Genomic DNA, 7283 nt, shown 5'->3' with positions numbered 1-7283 from the left:
AACTTCCAGAGGTAAACCCGTGTGTGGATTCAGCAGTCTGCAAACACTTTCTCTGCAGAGTCCCAAAACAGGCGTTTTCAGCCCATTACCTGCATATGGAAGAAACAGCAGTAAGCACAGGGAAATATCTGCTTCTAAATCCAAAACGCAGCTATCTAACAGAACGGTTGTCAATGTGTGCACTCAACTTCCATAGTTCAACCCGTGTGTGGATTCAGCAGTCTGCAAACACTTTCTCTTCAGAGTCCCAAAACAGGCGTTTTCAGCCCATTACCGGCATATGGAAGAAACAGCAGTAAGCACAGGGAAATATCTGCTTCTAAATCCAAAACGCAGCTATCTAACAGAACGGTTGTCAATGTGTGCACTCAACTTCCAGAGTTCAACCCGTGTGTGGATTCAGCAGTCTGCAAACACTTTCTCTGCAGAGTCCCAAAACAGGCGTTTTCAGCCCATTACCGGCATATGGAAGAAACAGCAGTAAGCACAGGGAAATATCTGCTTCTAAATCCAAAACCCAGCTATCTAACAGAACGGTTCTCAATGTGTGCACTCAACTTCCAGAGTTAAACCCGTGTGTGGTTTCAACAGTCTGCAAACACTTTCTCTGCAGAGTCCCAAAACAGGCGTTTTCAGCCCATTACCGGCATATGGAAGAAACAGCAGTAAGCACAGGGAAATATCTGCTTCTAAATCCAAAACGCAGCTATCTAACAGAAAGGTTGTCAATGTGTGCACTCAACTTCCAGAGTTAAACCCGTGTGTGGTTTCAACAGTCTGCAAACACTTTCTCTGCAGAGTCCCAAAACAGGCATTTTCAGCCCATTACCGGCATATGGAAGAAACAGCAGTAAGCACAGGGAAATATCTGCTTCTAAATCCAAAACGCAGCTATCTAACAGAACGGTTGTCAATGTGTGCACTCAACTTCCAGAGGTAAACCCGTGTGTGGATTCAGCAGTCTGCAAACACTTTCTCTGCAGAGTCCCAAAACAGTCGTTTTCAGCCCATTACCTGCATATGGAAGAAACAGCAGTAAGCACAGGGAAATATCTGCTTCTAAATCCAAAACGCAGCTATCTAACAGAACGGTTGTCAATGTGTGCACTCAACTTCCAGAGTTAAACCCGTGTGTGGATTCAGCAGTCTGCAAACACTTTCTCTGCAGAGTCCCAAAACAGGCGTTTTCAGCCCATTACCGGCATATGGAAGAAACAGCAGTAAGCACAGGGAAATATCTGCGTCTAAATCCAAAACCCAGCTATCTAACAGAATGGTTCTCAATGTGTGCACTCAACTTCCAGAGTTAAACCCGTGTGTGGTTTCAACAGTCTGCAAACACTTTCTCTGCAGAGTCCCAAAACAGGCGTTTTCAGCCCATTACCGGCATATGGAAGAAACAGCAGTAAGCACAGGGAAATATGTGCTTCTAAATCCAAAACGCAGCTATCTAACAGAACGGTTGTCAATGTGTGCACTCAACTTCCAGAGTTCAACCCGTGTGTGGATTCAGCAGTCTGCAAACACTTTCTCTGCAGAGTCCCAAAACAGGCGTTTTCAGCCCATTACCGGCATATGGAAGAAACAGCAGTAAGCACAGGGAAATATCTGCTTCTAAATCCAAAACGCAGCTATCTAACAGAACGGTTGTCAATGTGTGCACTCAACTTCCAGAGGTAAACCCGTGTGTGGATTCAGCAGTCTGCAAACACTTTCTCTGCAGAGTCCCAAAACAGGCGTTTTCAGCCCATTACCGGCATATGGAAGAAACAGCAGTAAGCACAGGGAAATATCTGCTTCTAAATCCAAAACGCAGCTATCTAACAGAACGGTTGTCAATGTGTGCACTCAACTTCCAGAGTTAAACCCGTGTGTGGATTCAGCAGTCTGCAAACACTTTCTCTGCAGAGTCCCAAAACAGGCGTTTTCAGCCCATTACCGGCATATGGAAGAAACAGCAGTAAGCACAGGGAAATATCTGTGTCTAAATCCAAAACCCAGCTATCTAACAGAATGGTTCTCAATGTGTGCACTCAACTTCCAGAGTTAAACCCGTGTGTGGTTTCAACAGTCTGCAAACACTTTCTCTGCAGAGTCCCAAAACAGGCGTTTTCAGCCCATTACCGGCATATGGAAGAAACAGCAGTAAGCACAGGGAAATATGTGCTTCTAAATCCAAAACGCAGCTATCTAACAGAACGGTTGTCAATGTGTGCACTCAACTTCCAGAGTTCAACCCGTGTGTGGATTCAGCAGTCTGCAAACACTTTCTCTTCAGAGTCCCAAAACAGGCATTTTCAGCCCATTACCGGCATATGGAAGAAACAGCAGTAAGCACAGGGAAATATCTGCTTCTAAATCTAAAACGCAGCTATCTAACAGAACGGTTGTCAATGTGTTCACTCAACTTCCAGAGTTAAGCCCGTGTGTGGATTCAGCAGTCTGCAAACACTTTCTCTGCAGAGTCCCAAAACAGGCGTTTTCAGCCCATTACCGGCATATGGAAGAAACAGCAGTAAGCACAGGGAAATATCTGCTTCTAAATCCAAAACGCAGCTATCTAACAGAACGGTTGTCAATGTGTGCACTCAACTTCCAGAGTTAACCCCGTGTGTGGATTCAGCTGTCTGCAAACACTTTCTCTGCAGAGTCCCAAAACAGGCGTTTTCAGCCCATTACCGGCATATGGAAGAAACAGCAGTAAGCACAGGGAAATATCTGCTTCTAAATCCAAAACGCAGCTATCTAACAGAACGGTTGTCAATGTGTGCACTCAACTTCCAGAGTTAAACCCGTGTGTGGTTTCAACAGTCTGCAAACACTTTATCTGCAGAGTCCCAAAACAGGCATTTTCAGCCCATTACCGGCATATGGAAGAAACAGCAGTAAGCACAGGGAAATATCTGCTTCTAAATCCAAAACGCAGCTATCTAACAGAACGGTTGTCAATGTGTGCACTCAACTTCCAGAGGTAAACCCGTGTGTGGATTCAGCAGTCTGCAAACACTTTCTCTGCAGAGTCCCAAAACAGTCGTTTTCAGCCCATTACCTGCATATGGAAGAAACAGCAGTAAGCACAGGGAAATATCTGCTTCTAAATCCAAAACGCAGCTATCTAACAGAACGGTTGTCAATGTGTGCACTCAACTTCCAGAATTCAACCCGTGTGTGGATTCAGCAGTCTGCAAACACTTTCTCTTCAGAGTCCCAAAACAGGCGTTTTCAGCCCATTACCGGCATATGGAAGAAACAGCAGTAAGCACAGGGAAATATCTGCTTCTAAATCCAAAACGCAGCTATCTAACAGAACGGTTGTCAATGTGTGCACTCAACTTCCAGAGTTAAACCCGTGTGTGGATTCAGCAGTCTGCAAACACTTTCTCTGCAGAGTCCCAAAACAGGCGTTTTCAGCCCATTACCGGCATATGGAAGAAACAGCAGTAAGCACAGGGAAATATCTGCGTCTAAATCCAAAACCCAGCTATCTAACAGAATGGTTCTCAATGTGTGCACTCAACTTCCAGAGTTAAACCCGTGTGTGGTTTCAACAGTCTGCAAACACTTTCTCTGCAGAGTCCCAAAACAGGCGTTTTCAGCCCATTACCGGCATATGGAAGAAACAGCAGTAAGCACAGGGAAATATCTGCTTCTAAATCCAAAACGCAGCTATCTAACAGAACGGTTGTCAATGTGTGCACTCAACTTCCAGAGGTAAACCCGTGTGTGGATTCAGCAGTCTGCAAACACTTTCTCTGCAGAGTCCCAAAACAGGCGTTTTCAGCCCATTACCGGCATATGGAAGAAACAGCAGTAAGCACAGGGAAATATCTGCTTCTAAATCCAAAACGCAGCTATCTAACAGAACGGTTGTCAATGTGTGCACTCAACTTCCAGAGTTAAACCCGTGTGTGGATTCAGCAGTCTGCAAACACTTTCTCTGCAGAGTCCCAAAACAGGCGTTTTCAGCCCATTACCGGCATATGGAAGAAACAGCAGTAAGCACAGGGAAATATCTGCGTCTAAATCCAAAACCCAGCTATCTAACAGAATGGTTCTCAATGTGTGCACTCAACTTCCAGAGTTAAACCCGTGTGTGGTTTCAACAGTCTGCAAACACTTTCTCTGCAGAGTCCCAAAACAGGCGTTTTCAGCCCATTACCGGCATATGGAAGAAACAGCAGTAAGCACAGGGAAATATGTGCTTCTAAATCCAAAACGCAGCTATCTAACAGAACGGTTGTCAATGTGTGCACTCAACTTCCAGAGTTCAACCCGTGTGTGGATTCAGCAGTCTGCAAACACTTTCTCTTCAGAGTCCCAAAACAGGCATTTTCAGCCCATTACCGGCATATGGAAGAAACAGCAGTAAGCACAGGGAAATATCTGCTTCTAAATCTAAAACGCAGCTATCTAACAGAACGGTTGTCAATGTGTTCACTCAACTTCCAGAGTTAAGCCCGTGTGTGGATTCAGCAGTCTGCAAACACTTTCTCTGCAGAGTCCCAAAACAGGCGTTTTCAGCCCATTACCGGCATATGGAAGAAACAGCAGTAAGCACAGGGAAATATCTGCTTCTAAATCCAAAACGCAGCTATCTAACAGAACGGTTGTCAATGTGTGCACTCAACTTCCAGAGTTAACCCCGTGTGTGGATTCAGCTGTCTGCAAACACTTTCTCTGCAGAGTCCCAAAACAGGCGTTTTCAGCCCATTACCGGCATATGGAAGAAACAGCAGTAAGCACAGGGAAATATCTGCTTCTAAATCCAAAACGCAGCTATCTAACAGAACGGTTGTCAATGTGTGCACTCAACTTCCAGAGTTAAACCCGTGTGTGGTTTCAACAGTCTGCAAACACTTTATCTGCAGAGTCCCAAAACAGGCATTTTCAGCCCATTACCGGCATATGGAAGAAACAGCAGTAAGCACAGGGAAATATCTGCTTCTAAATCCAAAACCCAGCTATCTAACAGAACGGTTCTCAATGTGTGCACTCACCTTCCAGAAGTAAACCCGTGTGTGGATTGAGCAGTCTGCAAAAGCTTTCTCTGCAGAGTCCCAAAACAGGCGTTTTCAGCCCATTACCGGCATATGGAAGAAACAGCAGTAAGCACAGGGGAATATCTGCTTCTAAATCCAAAACGCAGCTATCTAACAGAACGGTTGTCAATGTGTGCACTCAACTTCCAGAGTTAAACCCGTGTGTGGATTCAGCAGTCTGCAAACACTTTCTCTGCAGAGTCCCAAAACAGGCGTTTTCAGCCCATTACCGGCATATGGAAGAAACAGCAGTAAGCACAGGGAAATATGTGCTTCTAAATCCAAAACCCAGCTATCTAACAGAACGGTTCTCAATGTGTGCACTCAACTTCCAGAGTTAAACCCGTGTGTGGTTTCAACAGTCTGCAAACACTTTCTCTGCAGAGTCCCAAAACAGGCGTTTTCAGCCCATTACCGGCATATGGAAGAAACAGCAGTAAGCACAGGGAAATATCTGCGTCTAAATCCAAAACGCAGCTATCTAACAGAAAGGTTGTCAATGTGTGCACTCAACTTCCAGAGTTAAACCCGTGTGTGGTTTCAACAGTCTGCAAACACTTTCTCTGCAGAGTCCCAAAACAGGCATTTTCAGCCCATTACCGGCATATGGAAGAAACAGCAGTAAGCACAGGGAAATATCTGCTTCTAAATCCAAAACGCAGCTATCTAACAGAACGGTTGTCAATGTGTGCACTCAACTTCCAGAGGTAAACCCGTGTGTGGATTCAGCAGTCTGCAAACACTTTCTCTGCAGAGTCCCAAAACAGTCGTTTTCAGCCCATTACCTGCATATGGAAGAAACAGCAGTAAGCACAGGGAAATATCTGCTTCTAAATCCAAAACGCAGCTATCTAACAGAACGGTTGTCAATGTGTGCACTCAACTTCCAGAATTCAACCCGTGTGTGGATTCAGCAGTCTGCAAACACTTTCTCTTCAGAGTCCCAAAACAGGCGTTTTCAGCCCATTACCGGCATATGGAAGAAACAGCAGTAAGCACAGGGAAATATCTGCTTCTAAATCCAAAACGCAGCTATCTAACAGAACGGTTGTCAATGTGTGCACTCAACTTCCAGAGTTAAACCCGTGTGTGGATTCAGCAGTCTGCAAACACTTTCTCTGCAGAGTCCCAAAACAGGCGTTTTCAGCCCATTACCGGCATATGGAAGAAACAGCAGTAAGCACAGGGAAATATCTGCGTCTAAATCCAAAACCCAGCTATCTAACAGAATGGTTCTCAATGTGTGCACTCAACTTCCAGAGTTAAACCCGTGTGTGGTTTCAACAGTCTGCAAACACTTTCTCTGCAGAGTCCCAAAACAGGCGTTTTCAGCCCATTACCGGCATATGGAAGAAACAGCAGTAAGCACAGGGAAATATGTGCTTCTAAATCCAAAACGCAGCTATCTAACAGAACGGTTGTCAATGTGTGCACTCAACTTCCAGAGTTCAACCCGTGTGTGGATTCAGCAGTCTGCAAACACTTTCTCTGCAGAGTCCCAAAACAGGCGTTTTCAGCCCATTACCGGCATATGGAAGAAACAGCAGTAAGCACAGGGAAATATCTGCTTCTAAATCCAAAACGCAGCTATCTAACAGAACGGTTGTCAATGTGTGCACTCAACTTCCAGAGGTAAACCCGTGTGTGGATTCAGCAGTCTGCAAACACTTTCTCTGCAGAGTCCCAAAACAGGCGTTTTCAGCCCATTACCGGCATATGGAAGAAACAGCAGTAAGCACAGGGAAATATCTGCTTCTAAATCCAAAACGCAGCTATCTAACAGAACGGTTGTCAATGTGTGCACTCAACTTCCAGAGTTAAACCCGTGTGTGGATTCAGCAGTCTGCAAACACTTTCTCTGCAGAGTCCCAAAACAGGCGTTTTCAGCCCATTACCGGCATATGGAAGAAACAGCAGTAAGCACAGGGAAATATCTGCGTCTAAATCCAAAACCCAGCTATCTAACAGAATGGTTCTCAATGTGTGCACTCAACTTCCAGAGTTAAACCCGTGTGTGGTTTCAACAGTCTGCAAACACTTTCTCTGCAGAGTCCCAAAACAGGCGTTTTCAGCCCATTACCGGCATATGGAAGAAACAGCAGTAAGCACAGGGAAATATGTGCTTCTAAATCCAAAACGCAGCTATCTAACAGAACGGTTGTCAATGTGTGCACTCAACTTCCAGAGTTCAACCCGTGTGTGGATTCAGCAGTCTGCAAACACTTTCTCTTCAGAGTCCCAAAA

This window comes from Aotus nancymaae, unplaced genomic scaffold, assembly GCF_030222135.1.
Source record: "Aotus nancymaae isolate 86718 unplaced genomic scaffold, 86718_ANA_hifiasm-v0.15.2.pri h1tg000287l, whole genome shotgun sequence".
In the NCBI taxonomy this organism is placed as follows: Eukaryota; Metazoa; Chordata; class Mammalia; order Primates; family Aotidae; genus Aotus; species Aotus nancymaae.
The sequence above is the reverse complement of the archived record's forward strand: the minus strand, read 5'-3'. Positions refer to the sequence as shown.